Here is a 17,417-nt window from a genome sequence, read left to right as displayed (position 1 = left end):
GGCCCTGCCCTGGGCCCCCTGCTCCCCTGCCCTTTGTTCAGTCACAGCAGAGATGGCCACACCCACTCCTTCAGTGAGGGCAGAGTTCCAACCACCCTCAGCCCCGCCCCCTCTCCGCAGGTTACCATGGACTACAGAGGATGCATCCTGAGGCCAGGGCGTTCCGAGAATGCCAAGGGCAGACATGATGACCTTAAATGATTTCCTCTTGTGTCAGGTTTGGTAAACTTTAGGAGCTAGGAAATGGTCCACTTTACAGAAATGTTCAAATTTACTGGCATTTCCTATATTCTCTGCTATATCATTGTCCTGATTCTTTCTGTATATTCTTTACTTATGTTTTTGTTTTCCTTAATCAAAGTGTGTCTTTTCAATCTTTTCAAAGAAGATTCTTTGGACTTACTAAATCACCTGAATTTTATACGTTTTCTGTTGTATTATGTTCTGCTCATATCTTTATTTATCTTTTTTCTATGTTCTCAGGGTTTATTGTTTTGATCTTCTGATGTCAATTAAAACACTTGGTTATTCATTTTAATAAATATTTTACATATAAAGTTTTGAAATTTTGAAGATTCCAGCTTACTTGTAAGTTTCTAAGGGTCAGGTCCTCTCCATTGTTGCTGGCCTAAGGTTTAGTTCACCATATAACAATGTATATATTGACCTATTTTCCCCTCGACTTTCTGTGATTTCCTACATCTCACCTTTCTTTGCAGACAAGCCATTTGAAATACCCTTAACTTATTTCACAGCCAATAAGTCATTGAAATAATGTGTATTTTTTAGAGAAATCTTCTTATATAATTAGGCAGAAAATCTCACCTGCCATAGTTTTCAAAACAGCATAATTTCACTCTTCTCAATGCTTAATCTGTTGTATTACACAACCTTGAGTATTTAGCTTTATCAATGACATGTACTTTAAAAATGTTTTAGAGATCCTACCAGTCTTTGAAAACATCCTTGTTCCTTGTTTCAGTTCCAGTTTTATGTATATATTCTGCCTTGCACCTGATTATTCCAACAATTGATGGATGGCCTTGGGAATCTAATTCTGGTATTGATAGTCTTTACTGATTGTCTCCCCTCGTAGCTGATTTCTTCATTATTGTGTAAATTTAGATCATGAGCTCATGTTTAGCTAAACAGCTGACCTTGTAAGACGCTTAGGTGTGAACGCTCGTAATCTTCCGCAGAAAGACAGCAAAGATTTATTTCTGTCCCTCCAATGAGTTGCCCACGAGGACACCGTTTTCTACAAGTGTTGGTCCAATACTCCCTCTAGAGGCAGGGGACTCCGACAGGGCTGATTGGCGGCCCCCGATCTGGGGCAGGGGCAGTGGGCAGCCTGTGGCCCGGGCAGGAGCCTCTTTGCATGTGTCCCTGGGACACATCTGCCTGCGAACTTCGGTCACCTGGCAGGAAGCTACGATGCCCAGACCTATGGTTAGCTGTGCAGCGAGGTGTACTGTGAGGACAGGTTCCACACACACTTCAAGTAAGAGGTCGGCCTGAGTGGAAAGGTGAGAGTTTGGGCAGCTGTGCAGACAAAGAAGGCGCCCTTTGGCCTGGGCCTAAATGCTTGTGACACCCCACTGGACCTGTCGTGCTCTGAGGGCCCTGCCCTGGGCCCCCTGCTCCCCTGCCCTTTGTTCAGTCAGAGCAGAGATGGACACACCCACTCCTTCAGTGAGGCCGGAGATCTAACCACCCTCAGCCCCGCCCCCTCTCCGCAGGTTACCATGGACAACAGAGGCTGCATCCTGAGGCCAGGGCGTTCCGAGAATGCCAAGGGCAGACATGATGACCTTAAATGATTTCCTCTTGTGTCAGGTTTGGTGAACTTTAGGAGCTAGGAAATGGTCCACTTACAGAAATGTTCAAATTTACTGGCATTTCATATATTCTCTGCTATAACATTGTCCTGATTCTTTCTGTATATTCTTTACTTATGTTTTTGTTTTCCTTAATCAAAGTGTGTCTTTTCAATCTTTTCAAAGAAGATTCTTTGGACTTACTAAATCACCTCAATTTTATACGTTTTCTGTTGTATTAAGTTCTGCTCATATCTTTATTTATCTTTTTTCTATGTTCTCAGGGTTTATTGTTTTGATCTTCTGATGTCAATTAAAACACTTGGTTATTCATTTTAATAAATATTTTACTTATAAAGATTTGAACTTTTGAAGATTCCAGCTTACTTGTAAGTTTCTAAGGGTTAGGTCCTCTCCATTGTTGCTGGCCTAAGGTTTAGTTCACCATATAGCAATGTATATATTGACCTATTTTCCCCTCGACTTTCTGTGATTCCCTACATCTCACCTTTCTTTGCAGACAAGCCATTTGAAATACCCTTAACTTATTTCACAGCCAATAAGTCATTGAAATAATGTGTATTTTTTAGAGAAATCTTCTTATATAATTAGGCAGAAAATCTCACCTGCCATAGTTTTCAAAACAGCATAATTTCACTCTTCTCAATGCTTAATCTGTTGTATTACACAACCTTTGAGTATTCAGATTTATCAATGACATGTACTTTAAAAATGTTTTAGAGATCCTACCAGTCTTTGAAAACATCCTTGTTCCTTGTTTCAGTTCCAGTTTTATGTATATATTCTGCCTTGCACCTGATTATTCCAACAATTGATGGATGGCCTTGGGAATCTAATTCTGGTATTGATAGTCTTTACTGATTGTCTCCCCTCGTAGCTGATTTCTTCATTATTGTGTAAATTTAGATCATGAGCTCATGTTTAGCTAAACAGCTGACCTTGTAAGACGCTTAGGTGTGAACGCTCGTAAGCTTCCGCAGAAAGACGGCAAAGATTTATTTGTGTCCCTCCAATGAGTTGCCCACGAGGACACCGTTTTCTACAAGTGTTGGTCCAATACTCACTCTAGAGGAAGGGTACTCTGACAGGGCTGATTGGCGTCCCCCGATCTGGGGAAGGGGCAGTGGGCAGCCTGTGGTCCGGGCAGGAGCCTCTTTGCATGTGTCCCTGGGACACATCTGCCTGCGAACTTCGGTCACCTGGCAGGAAGCTACGATGCCCAGACCTATGGTTAGCTGTGCAGCGAGGTGTACTGTGAGGATAGGTTCCACACACACTTCAAGTAAGAGGTCGGCCTCAGTGGAAAGGTGAGAGTTTGGGCAGCTGTGCAGACAAAGAAGGCGCCCTTTGGCCTGGGCCTAAATGCTTGTGACAGCCCACTGGACCTGCCGTGCTCTGAGGGCCCTGCCCTGGGCCCCCTGCTCCCCTGCCCTTTGTTCAGTCACAGCAGAGATGGCCACACCCACTCCTTCAGTGAGGGCAGAGTTCCAACCACCCTCAGCCCCGCCACCTCTCCGCAGGTTACCATGGACTACAGAGGCTGCATCCTGAGGCCAGGACGTTCCGAGAATGCCAAGGGCAGACATGATGACCTTAAATGATTTCCTCTTGTGTCAGGTTTGGTAAACTTTAGGAGCTAGGAAATGGTCCACTTTACAGAAATGTTCAAATTTACTGGCATTTCATATATTCTCTGTTATTACATTGTCCTGATTCTTTCTTTATATTCTTTACTTATGTTTTTGTTTTCCTTAATCAAAGTGTGTCTTTTCAATCTTTTCAAAGAAGATTCTTTGGACTTACTAAATCACCTCAATTTTATCCGTTTTCTGTTGTATTAAGTTCTGCTCATATCTTTATTTATCTTTTTTCTATGTTCTCAGGGTTTATTGTTTTGATCTTCTGATGTCAATTAAAACACTTGGTTATTCATTTTAATTAATATTTTACTTATAAAGATTTGAACTTTTGAAGATTCCAGCTTACTTGTAAGTTTCTAAGGGTCAGGTCCTCTCCATTGTTGCTGGCCTAAGGTTTAGTTCACCATATAGCAATGTATATATTGACCTATTTTCCCCTCGACTTTCTGTGATTCCCTACATCTCACCTTTCTTTGCAGACAAGCCCTTTGAAATACCCTTAACTTATTTCACAGCCAATAAGTCATTGAAATAATGTGTATTTTTAGAGAAATCTCCTTATATAATTAGGCAGAAAATCTCACCTGCCATAGTTTTCAAAACAGCATAATTTCACTCTTCTCAATGCTTAATCTGTTGTATTACACAACCTTTGAGTATTTAGCTTTATCAATGACATGTCCTTTAAAAATGTTTTAGAGATCCTACCAGTCTTTGAAAACATCCTTGTTCCTTGTTTCAGTTCCAGTTTTATGTATATATTCTGCCTTGCACCTGATTATTCCAACAATTGATGGATGGCCTTGGGAATCTAATTCTGGTATTGATAGTCTTTACTGATTGTCTCCCCTCGTAGCTGATTTCTTCATTATTGTGTAAATTTAGATCATGAGCTCATGTTTAGCTAAACAGCTGACCTTGTAAGACGCTTAGGTGTGAACGCTCGTAAGCTTCCGCAGAAAGACGGCAAAGATTTATTTCTGTCCCTCCAATGAGTTGCCCACGAGGACACCGTTTTCTACAAGTGTTGGTCCAATACTACCTCTAGAGGCAGGGGACTCCGACAGGGCTGATTGGCGGCCCCCGATCTGGGGCAGGGGCAGTGGGCAGCCTGTGGCCCGGGCAGGAGCCTCTTTGCATGTGTCCCTGGGACACATCTGCCTGCGAACTTCGGTCACCTGGCAGGAAGCTACGATGCCCAGACCTATGGTTAGCTGTGCAGCGAGGTGTACTGTGAGGACAGGTTCCACACACACTTCAAGTAAGAGGTCGGCCTGAGTGGAAAGGTGAGAGTTTGGGCAGCTGTGCAGACAAAGAAGGCGCCCTTTGGCCTGGGCCTAAATGCTTGTGACACCCCACTGGACCTGCCGTGCTCTGAGGGCCCTGCCCTGGGCCCCCTGCTCCCCTGCCCTTTGTTCAGTCACAGCAGAGATGGCCACACCCACTCCTTCAGTGAGGGCAGAGTTCCAACCACCCTCAGCCCCGACCCCTCTCCGCAGTTTACCATGGACTACAGAGGCTGCATCCTGAGGCCAGGGCGTTCCGAGGATGCCAAGGGCAGACATGATGACCTTAAATGATTTCCTCTTGTGTCAGGTTTGGTAAACTTTAGGAGCTAGGAAATGGTCCACTTACAGAAATGTTCAAATTTACTGGCATTTCATATATTCTCTGCTATAACATTGTCCTGATTCTTTCTGTATATTCTTTACTTATGTTTTTGTTTTCCTTAATCAAAGTGTGTCTTTTCAATCTTTTCAAAGAAGATTCTTTGGACTTACTAAATCACCTCAATTTTATCCGTTTTCTGTTGTATTAAGTTCTACTCATATCTTTATTTTTCTTTTTTCTATGTTCTCAGGGTTTATTGTTTTGATCTTCTGATGTCAATTAAAACACTTGGTTATTCATTTTAATAAATATTTTACTTATAAAGATTTGAACTTTTGAAGATTCCAGCTTACTTGTAAGTTTCTAAGGGTCAGGTCCTCTCCATTGTTGCTGGCCTAAGGTTTAGTTCACCATATAGCAATGTATATATTGACCTATTTTCCCCTCGACTTTCTGTGATTCCCTACATCTCACCTTTCTTTGCAGACAAGCCATTTGAAATACTCTTAACTTATTTCACAGCCAATAAGTCATTGAAATAATGTGTATTTTTAGAGAAATCTTCTTATATAATTAGGCAGAAAATCTCACCTGCCATAGTTTTCAAAACAGCATAATTTCACTCTTCTCAATGCTTAATCTGTTGTATTACACAACCTTTGAGTATTTAGCTTTGTCAATGACATGTCCTTTAAAAATGTTTTAGAGATCCTACCAGTCTTTGAAAACATCCTTGTTCCTTGTTTCAGTTCCAGTTTTATGTATATATTTTGCCTTGCACCTGATTATTCCAACAATTGATGGATGGCCTTGGGAATCTAATTCTGGTATTGATAGTCTTTACTGATTGTCTCCCCTCGTAGCTGATTTCTTCATTATTGTGTAAATTTAGATCATGAGCTCATGTTTAGCTAAACAGCTGACCTTGTAAGACGCTTAGGTGTGAACGCTCGTAAGCTTCCGCAGAAAGACGGCAAAGATTTATTTGTGTCCCTCCAATGAGTTGCCCACGAGGACACCGTTTTCTACAAGTGTTGTTCCAATACTCCCTCTAGAGGCAGGGGACTCCGACAGGGCTGATTGGCGGCCCCCGATCTGGGGCAGGGGCAGTGGGCAGCCTGTGGCCCGGGCAGGAGCCTCTTTGCATGTGTCCCTGGGACACATCTGCCTGCGAACTTCAGTCACCTGGCAGGAAGCTACGATGCCCAGACCTATGGTTAGCTGTGCAGCGAGGTGTACTGTGAGGACAGGTTCCACACACACTTCAAGTAAGAGGTCGGCCTGAGTGGAAAGGTGAGAGTTTGGGCAGCTGTGCAGACAAAGAAGGCGCCCTTTGGCCTGGGCCTAAATGCTTGTGACAGCCCACTGGACCTGCCGTGCTCTGAGGGCCCTGCTCTGGGCCCCCTGCTCCCCTGCCCTTTGTTCAGTCACAGCAGAGATGGCCACACCCACTCCTTCAGTGAGGGCAGAGTTCCAACCAACCTCAGCCCCGCCCCCACTCCGCAGGTTACCATGGACAACAGAGGCTGCATCCTGAGGCCAGGGCGTTCCAAGAATGCCAAGGGCAGACATGATGACCTTAAATGATTTCCTCTTGTGTCAGGTTTGGTAAACTTTAGGAGCTAGGAAATGGTCCACTTTACAGAAATGTTCAAATTTACTGGCATTTCTTATATTCTCTGCTATAACATTGTCATGATTCTTTCTGTATATTCTTTACTTATGTTTTTGTTTTCCTTAATAAAAGTGTGTCTTTTCAATCTGTTCAAAGAAGATTCTTTGGACTTACTAAATCACCTGAATTGTATACGTTTTCTGTTGTATTAAGTTCTGCTCATAACTTTATTTATCTTTTTTCTCTATTCTCAGGGTTTATTGTTTTGATCTTCTGATGTCAATTAAAACACTTGGTTATTCATTTTAATAAATATTTTACTTATAAATATTTGAACTTTTGAAGATTCCAGCTTTCTTGTAAGTTTCTAAGGGTCAGGTCCTCTCCATTGTTGCTGGCCTAAGGTTTAGTTCACCATATAGCAATGTATATATTGACCTATTTTCCCCTCGACTTTCTGTGATTCCCTACATCTCACCTTTCTTTGCAGACAAACCATTTGAAATACCCTTAAATTAGTTCACAGCCAATAAGTCATTGAAATAATGTGTATTTTTTAGAGAAATCTTCTTATATAATTAGGCAGAAAATCTCACCTTCCATAGTTTTCAAAACAGCATAATTTCACTCTTCTCAATGCTTAATCTGTTGTATTACACAACCTTTGAGTATTTAGCTTTATCAATGACATGTCCTTTAAAAATGTTTTAGAGATCCTACCAGTCTTTGAAAACATCCTTGTTCCTTGTTTCAGTTCCAGTTTTATGTATATATTCTGCCTTGCACCTGATTATTCCAACAATTGATGGATGGCCTTGGGAATCTAATTCTGGTATTGATAGTCTTTACTGATTGTCTCCCCTCGTAGCTGATTTCTTCATTATTGTGTAAATTTAGATCATGAGCTCATGTTTAGCTAAACAGCTGACCTTGTAAGACGCTTAGGTGTGAACGCTCGTAAGCTTCCGCAGAAAGACGGCAAAGATTTATTTGTGTCCCTCCAATTAGTTGCCCAGGAGGACACCGTTTTCTACAAGTGTTGGTCCAATACTCCCTCTAGAGGCAGGGGACTCCGACAGGGCTGATTGGCGGCCCCCGATCTGGGGCAGGGGCAGTGGGCAGCCTGTGGCCCGGGCAGGAGCCTCTTTGCATGTGTCCCTGGGACACATCTGCCTGCGAACTTCGGTCACCTGGCAGGAAGCTACGATGCCCAGACCTATGGTTAGCTGTGCAGCGAGGTGTACTGTGAGGACAGGTTCCACACACACTTCAAGTAAGAGGTCGGCCTGAGTGGAAAGGTGAGAGTTTGGGCAGCTGTGCAGACAAAGAAGGCGCCCTTTGGCCTGGGCCTAAATGCTTGTGACACCCCACTGGACCTGCCGTGCTCTGAGGGCCCTGCCCTGGGCCCCCTGCTCCCCTGCCCTTTGTTCAGTCACAGCAGAGATGGCCACACCCACTCCTTCAGTGAGGCCAGAGTTCCAACCACCCTCAGCCCCGCCCCCTCTCGGCAGGTTACCATGGACTACAGAGGCTGCCTCATGAGGCCAGGGCGTTCCGAGGATGCCAAGGGCAGACATGATGACCTTAAATGATTTCCTCTTGTGTCAGGTTTGGTAAACTTTAGGAGCTAGGAAATGGTCCACTTACAGAAATGTTCAAATTTACTGGCATTTCATATATTCTCTGCTATAACATTGTCCTGATTCTTTCTGTATATTCTTTACTTATGTTTTTGTTTTCCTTAATCAAAGTGTGTCTTTTCAATCTTTTCAAAGAAGATTCTTTGGACTTACTAAATCACCTGAATTTTATACGTTTTCTGTTGTATTAAGTTCTGCTCATATCTTTATTTATCTTTTTTCTATGTTCTCAGGGTTTATTGTTTTGATCTTCTGATGTCAATTAAAACACTTGGTTATTCATTTTAATAAATATTTTACTTATAAAGATTTGAACTTTTGAAGATTCCAGCTTACTTGTAACTTTCTAAGGGTCAGGTCCTCTCCATTGTTGCTGGCCTAAGGTTTAGTTCACCATATAGCAATGTATATATTGACCTATTTTCCCCTCGACTTTCTGTGATTCCCTACATCTCACCTTTCTTTGCAGACAAGCCATTTGAAATACCCTTAACTTATTTCACAGCCAATAAGTCATTGAAATAATGTGTATTTTTTAGAGAAATCTTCTTATATAATTAGGCAGAAAATCTCACCTGCCATAGTTTTCAAAACAGCATAATTTCACTCTTCTCAATGCTTAATCTGTTGTATTACACAACCTTTGAGTATTCAGCTTTATCAATGACATGTACTTTAAAAATGTTTTAGAGATCCTACCAGTCTTTGAAAACATCCTTGTTCCTTGTTTCAGTTCCAGTTTTATGTATATATTCTGCCTTGCACCTGATTATTCCAACAATTGATGGATGGCCTTGGGAATCTAATTCTGGTATTGATAGTCTTTACTGATTGTCTCCCCTCGTAGCTGATTTCTTCATTATTGTGTAAATTTAGATCATGAGCTCATGTTTAGCTAAACAGCTGACCTTGTAAGACGCTTAGGTGTGAACGCTCGTAAGCTTCCGCAGAAAGACGGCAAAGATTTATTTGTGTCCCTCCAATGAGTTGCCCACGAGGACACCGTTTTCTACAAGTGTTGGTCCAATACTCCCTCTAGAGGAAGGGTACTCTGACAGGGCTGATTGGCGGCCCCCGATCTGGGGCAGGGGCAGTGGGCAGCCTGTGGTCCAGGCAGGAGCCTCTTTGCATGTGTCCCTGGGACACATCTGCCTGCGAACTTCGGTCACCTGGCAGGAAGCTACGATGCCCAGACCTATGGTTAGCTGTGCAGCGAGGTGTACTGTGAGGACAGGTTCCACACACAGTTCAAGTAAGAGGTCGGCCTGAGTGGAAAGGTGAGAGTTTGGGCAGCTGTGCAGACAAAGAAGGCGCCCTTTGGCCTGGGCCTAAATGCTTGTGACAGCCCACTGGACCTGCCGTGCTCTGAGGGCCCTGCCCTGGGCCCCCTGCTCCCCTGCCCTTTGTTCAGTCACAGCAGAGATGGCCACACCCACTCCTTCAGTGAGGGCAGAGTTCCAACCACCCTCAGCCCCGCCACCTCTCCGCAGGTTACCATGGACTACATAGGCTGCATCCTGAGGCCAGGACGTTCCGAGAATGCCAAGGGCAGACATGATGACCTTAAATGATTTCCTCTTGTGTCAGGTTTGGTAAACTTTAGGAGCTAGGAAATGGTCCACTTTACAGAAATGTTCAAATTTACTGGCATTTCATATATTCTCTGTTATTACATTGTCCTGATTCTTTCTTTATATTCTTTACTTATGTTTTTGTTTTCCTTAATCAAAGTGTGTCTTTTCAATCTTTTCAAAGAAGATTCTTTGGACTTACTAAATCACCTCAATTTTATCCGTTTTCTGTTGTATTAAGTTCTGCTCATATCTTTATTTATCTTTTTTCTATGTTCTCAGGGTTTATTGTTTTGATCTTCTGATGTCAATTAAAACACTTGGTTATTCATTTTAATTAATATTTTACTTATAAAGATTTGAACTTTTGAAGATTCCAGCTTACTTGTAAGTTTCTAAGGGTCAGGTCCTCTCCATTGTTGCTGGCCTAAGGTTTAGTTCACCATATAGCAATGTATATATTGACCTATTTTCCCCTCGACTTTCTGTGATTCCCTACATCTCACCTTTCTTTGCAGACAAGCCATTTGAAATACTCTTAATTTATTTCACAGCCAATAAGTCATTGAAATAATGTGTATTTTTAGAGAAATCTTCTTATATAATTAGGCAGAAAATCTCACCTGCCATAGTTTTCAAAACAGCATAATTTCACTCTTCTCAATGCTTAATCTGTTGTATTACACAACCTTTGAGTATTTAGCTTTATCAATGACATGTACTTTAAAAATGTTTTAGACATCCTACCAGTCTTTGAAAACATCCTTGTTCCTTGTTTCAGTTCCAGTTTTATGTATATATTCTGCCTTGCACCTGATTATTCCAACAATTGATGGATGGCCTTGGGAATCTAATTCTGGTATTGATAGTCTTTACTGATTGTCTCCCCTCGTAGCTGATTTCTTCATTATTGTGTAAATTTAGATCATGAGCTCATGTTTAGCTAAACAGCTGACCTTGTAAGACGCTTAGGTGTGAATGCTCGTAAGCTTCCGCAGAAAGACGGCAAAGATTTATTTGTGTCCCTCCAATGAGTTGCCCACGAGGACACCGTTTTCTACAAGTGTTGGTCCAATACTCCCTCTAGAGGAAGGGTACTCTGACAGGGCTGATTGGCGGCCCCCGATCTGGGGCAGGGGCAGTGGGCAGCCTGTGGTCCGGGCAGGAGCCTCTTTGCATGTGTCCCTGAGACACATCTGCCTGCGAACTTCGGTCACCTGGCAGGAAGCTACGATGCCCAGACCTATGGTTAGCTGTGCAGCGAGGTGTACTGTGAGGACAGGTTCCACACACACTTCAAGTAAGAGGTCGGCCTGAGTGGAAAGGTGAGAGTTTGGGCAGCTGTGCAGACAAAGAAGGTGCCCTTTGGCCTGGGCCTAAATTCTTGTGACAGCCCACTGGACCTGCCGTGCTCTGAGGGCCCTGCCCTGGGGCCCCTGCTCCCCTGCCCTTTGTTCAGTCACAGCAGAGATGGCCACACCCACTCCTTCAGTGAGGGCAGAGTTCCAACCACCCTCAGCCCCGCCACCTCTCCGCAGGTTACCATGGACTACAGAGGCTGCATCCTGAGGCCAGGACGTTCCGAGAATGCCAAGGGCAGACATGATGACCTTAAATGATTTCCTCTTGTGTCAGGTTTGGTAAACTTTAGGAGCTAGGAAATGGTCCACTTTACAGAAATGTTCAAATTTACTGGCATTTCATATATTCTCTGTTATTACATTATCCTGATTCTTTCTTTATATTCTTTACTTATGTTTTTGTTTTCCTTAATCAAAGTGTGTCTTTTCAATCTTTTCAAAGAAGATTCTTTGGACTTACTAAATCACCTCAATTTTATCCGTTTTCTGTTGTATTAAGTTCTGCTCATATCTTTATTTATCTTTTTTCTATGTTCTTAGGGTTTATTGTTTTGATCTTCTGATGTCAATTAAAACACTTGGTTATTCATTTTAATAAATATTTTACTTATAAAGATTTGAACTTTTGAAGATTCCAGCTTACTTGTAAGTTTCTAAGGGTCAGGTCCTCTCCATTGTTGCTGGCCTAAGGTTTAGTTCACCATATAGCAATGTATATATTGACCTATTTTCCCCTCGACTTTCTGTGATTCCCTACATCTCACCTTTCTTTGCAGACAAGCCATTTGAAATACTCTTAACTTATTTCACAGCCAATAAGTCATTGAAATAATGTGTATTTTTAGAGAAATATTCTTATATAGTTAGGCAGAAAATCTCACCTGCCATAGTTTTCAAAACAGCATAATTTCACTCTTCTCAATGCTTAATCTGTTGTATTACACAACCTTTGAGTATTTAGCTTTGTCAATGACATGTCCTTTAAAAATGTTTTAGAGATCCTACCAGTCTTTGAAAACATCCTTGTTCCTTGTTCAGTTCCAGTTTTATGTATATATTTTGTCTTGCACCTGATTATTCCAACAATTGATGGATGGCCTTGGGAATCTAATTCTGGTATTGATAGTCTTTACTGATTGTCTCCCCTCGTAGCTGATTTCTTCATTATTGTGTAAATTTAGATCATGAGCTCATGTTTAGCTAAACAGCTGACCTTGTAAGACGCTTAGGTGTGAACGCTCGTAAGCTTCCGCAGAAAGACGGCAAAGATTTATTTGTGTCCCTCCAATGAGTTGCCCACGAGGACACCGTTTTCTACAAGTGTTGGTCCAATACTCCCTCTAGAAGCAGGGGACTCCGACAGGGCTGATTGGCGGCCCCCGATCTGGGGCAGGGGCAGTGGGCAGCCTGTGGCCCGGGCAGGAGCCTCTTTGCATGTGTCCCTGGGACACATCTGCCTGCGAACTTCGGTCACCTGGCAGGAAGCTACGATGCCCAGACCTATGGTTAGCTGTGCAGCGAGGTGTACTGTGAGGACAGGTTCCACACACACTTCAAGTAAGAGGTCGGCCTGAGTGGAAAGGTGAGAGTTTGGGCAGCTGTGCAGACAAAGAAGGCGCCCTTTGGTCTGGGCCTAAATGCTTGTGACACCCCACTGGACCTGCCGTGCTCTGAGGGCCCTGCCCTGGGCCCCCTGCTCCCCTGCCCTTTGTTCAGTCACAGCAGAGATGGCCACACCCACTCCTTCAGTGAGGGCAGAGTTCCAACCAACCTCAGCCCCGCCCCCACTCCGCAGGTTACCATGGACAACAGAGGCTGCATCCTGAGGCCAGGGCGTTCCAAGAATGCCAAGGGCAGACATGATGACCTTAAATGATTTCCTCTTGTGTCAGGTTTGGTAAACTTTAGGAGCTAGGAAATGGTCCACTTTACAGAAATGTTCAAATTTACTGGCATTTCTTATATTCTCTGCTATAACATTGTCATGATTCTTTCTGTATATTCTTTACTTATGTTTTTGTTTTCCTTAATCAAAGTGTGTCTTTTCAATCTGTTCAAAGAAGATTCTTTGGACTTACTAAATCACCTGAATTTTATACGTTTTCTGTTGTATTAAGTTCTGCTCATATCTTTATTTATCTTTTTTCTATGTTCTCAGGGTTTATTGTTTTGATCTTCTGATGTCAATTAAAACACTTGGTTATTCATTTTAATAAATATTTTACTTATAAAGATTTGAACTTTTGAAGATTCCAGCTTACTTGTAAGTTTCTAAGGGTCAGGTCCTCTCCATTGTTGCTGGCCTAAGGTTTAGTTCACCATATAGCAATGTATATACTGACCTATTTTCCCCTCGACTTTCTGTGATTCCCTACATCTCACCTTTCTTTGCAGACAAGCCATTTGAAATACCCTTAACTTATTTCACAGCCAATAAGTCATTGAAATAATGTGTATTTTTAGAGAAATCTTCTTATATAATTAGGCAGAAAATCTCACCTGCCATAGTTTTCAAAACAGCATAATTTCACTCTTCTCAATGCTTAATCTGTTGTATTACACAACCTTTGAGTATTTAGCTTTATCAATGACATGTACTTTAAAAATGTTTTAGACATCCTACCAGTCTTTGAAAACATCCTTGTTCCTTGTTTCAGTTCCAGTTTTATGTATATATTCTCCCTTGCACCTGATTATTCCAACAATTGATGGATGGCCTTGGGAATCTAATTCTGGTATTGATAGTCTTTACTGATTGTCTCCCCTCGTAGCTGATTTCTTCATTATTGTGTAAATTTAGATCATGAGCTCATGTTTAGCTAAACAGCTGACCTTGTAAGACGCCTAGGTGTGAATGCTCGTAAGCTTCCGCAGAAAGACGGCAAAGATTTATTTGTGTCCCTCCAATGAGTTGCCCACGAGGACACCGTTTTCTACAAGTGTTGGTCCAATACTCCCTCTAGAGGAAGGGTACTCTGACAGGGCTGATTGGCGGCCCCCGATCTGGGGCAGGGGCAGTGGGCAGCCTGTGGTCCGGGCAGGAGCCTCTTTGCATGTGTCCCTGGGACACATCTGCCTGCGAACTTCGGTCACCTGGCAGGAAGCTACGATGCCCAGACCTATGGTTAGCTGTGCAGCGAGGTGTACTGTGAGGACAGGTTCCACACCCACTTCAAGTAAGAGGTCGGCCTGAGTGGAAAGGTGAGAGTTTGGGCAGCTGTGCAGACAAAGAAGGTGCCCTTTGGCCTGGGCCTAAATTCTTGTGACAGCCCACTGGACCTGCCGTGCTCTGAGGGCCCTGCCCTGGGCCCCCTGCTCCCCTGCCCTTTGTTCAGTCACAGCAGAGATGGCCACACCCACTCCTTCAGTGAGGGCAGAGTTCCAACCACCCTCAGCCCCGCCACCTCTCCGCAGGTTACCATGGACTACAGAGGCTGCATCCTGAGGTCAGGAAGTTCCGAGAATGCCAAGGGCAGACATGATGACCTTAAATGATTTCCTCTTGTGTCAGGTTTGGTAAACTTTAGGAGCTAGGAAATGGTCCACTTTACAGAAATGTTCAAATTTACTGGCATTTCATATATTCTCTGTTATTACATTATCCTGATTCTTTCTTTATATTCTTTACTTATGTTTTTGTTTTCCTTAATCAAAGTGTGTCTTTTCAATCTTTTCAAAGAAGATTCTTTGGACTTACTAAATCACCTGAATTTTATACGTTTTCTGTTGTATTAAGTTCTGCTCATATCTTTATTTATCTTTTTTCTATGTTCTTAGGGTTTATTGTTTTGATCTTCTGATGTCAATTAAAACACTTGGTTATTCATTTTAATAAATATTTTACTTATAAAGATTTGAACTTTTGAAGATTCCAGCTTACTTGTAAGTTTCTAAGGGTCAGGTCCTCTCCATTGTTGCTGGCCTAAGGTTTAGTTCACCATATAGCAATGTATATATTGACCTATTTTCCCCTCGACTTTCTGTGATTCCCTACATCTCACCTTTCTTTGCAGACAAGCCATTTGAAATACTCTTAACTTATTTCACAGCCAATAAGTCATTGAAATAATGTGTATTTTTAGAGAAATCTTCTTATATAATTAGGCAGAAAATCTCACCTGCCATAGTTTTCAAAACAGCATAATTTCACTCTTCTCAATGCTTAATCTGTTGTATTACACAACCTTTGAGTATTTAGCTTTGTCAATGACATGTCCTTTAAAAATGTTTTAGAGATCCTACCAGTCTTTGAAAACATCCTTGTTCCTTGTTTCAGTTCCAGTTTTATGTATATATTTTACCTTGCACCTGATTATTCCAACAATTGATGGATGGCCTTGGGAATCTAATTCTGGTATTGATAGTCTTTACTGATTGTCTCCCCTCGTAGCTGATTTCTTCATTATTGTGTAAATTTAGATCATGAGCTCATGTTTAGCTAAACAGCTGACCTTGTAAGACGCTTAGGTGTGAACGCTCGTAAGCTTCCGCAGAAAGACGGCAAAGATTTATTTGTGTCCCTCCAATGAGTTGCCCACGAGGACACCGTTTTCTACAAGTGTTGGTCCAATACTCCCTCTAGAGGCAGGGGACTCCGACAGGGCTGATTGGCGGCCCCCGATCTGGGGCAGGGGCAGTGGGCAGCCTGTGGCCCGGGCAGGAGCCTCTTTGCATGTGTCCCTGGGACACATCTGCCTGCGAACTTCGGTCACCTGGCAGGAAGCTACGATGCCCAGACCTATGGTTAGCTGTGCAGCGAGGTGTACTATGAGGACAGGTTCCACACACACTTCAAGTAAGAGGTCGGCCTGAGTGGAAAGGTGAGAGTTTGGGCAGCTGTGCAGACAAAGAAGGCGCCCTTTGGTCTGGGCCTAAATGCTTGTGACACCCCACTGGACCTGCCGTGCTCTGAGGGCCCTGACCTGGGCCCCCTGCTCCCCTGCCCTTTGTTCAGTCACAGCAGAGATGGCCACACCCACTCCTTCAGTGAGGGCAGAGTTCCAACCAACCTCAGCCCCGCCCCCACTCCGCAGGTTACCATGGACAACAGAGGCTGCATCCTGAGGCCAGGGCGTTCCAAGAATGCCAAGGGCAGACATGATGACCTTAAATGATTTCCTCTTGTGTCAGGTTTGGTAAACTTTAGGAGCTAGGAAATGGTCCACTTTACAGAAATGTTCAAATTTACTGGCATTTCTTATATTCTCTGCTATAACATTGTCATGATTCTTTCTGTATATTCTTTACTTATGTTTTTGTTTTCCTTAATCAAAGTGTGTCTTTTCAATCTGTTCAAAGAAGATTCTTTGGACTTACTAAATCACCTGAATTTTATACGTTTTCTGTTGTATTAAGTTCTGCTCATAACTTTATTTATCTTTTTTCTCTATTCTCAGGGTTTATTGTTTTGATCTTCTGATGTCAATTAAAACACTTGGTTATTCATTTTAATAAATATTTTACTTATAAATATTTGAACTTTTGAAGATTCCAGCTTTCTTGTAAGTTTCTAAGGGTCAGGTCCTCTCCATTGTTGCTGGCCTAAGGTTTAGTTCACCATATAGCAATGTATATATTGACCTATTTTCCCCTCGACTTTCTGTGATTCCCTACATCTCACCTTTCTTTGCAGACAAACCATTTGAAATACCCTTAACTTAGTTCACAGCCAATAAGTCATTGAAATAATGTGTATTTTTTAGAGAAATCTCCTTATATAATTAGGCAGAAAATCTCACCTTCCATAGTTTTCAAAACAGCATAATTTCACTCTTCTCAATGCTTAATCTGTTGTATTACACAACCTTTGAGTATTTAGCTTTATCAATGACATGTCCTTTAAAAATGTTTTAGAGATCCTACCAGTCTTTGAAAACATCCTTGTTCCTTGTTTCAGTTCCAGTTTTATGTATATATTCTGCCTTGCACCTGATTATTCCAACAATTGATGGATGGCCTTGGGAATCTAATTCTGGTATTGATAGTCTTTACTGATTGTCTCCCCTCGTAGCTGATTTCTTCATTATTGTGTAAATTTAGATCATGAGCTCATGTTTAGCTAAACAGCTGACCTTGTAAGACGCTTAGGTGTGAACGCTCGTAAGCTTCCGCAGAAAGACGGCAAAGATTTATTTGTGTCCC

This window comes from Mesoplodon mirus (genome assembly GCF_964341445.2).
Source record: "Mesoplodon mirus genome assembly, chromosome: 1".
NCBI lineage: Eukaryota > Metazoa > Chordata > Mammalia > Artiodactyla > Ziphiidae > Mesoplodon > Mesoplodon mirus.
This window is presented reverse-complemented; position numbering follows the sequence as displayed.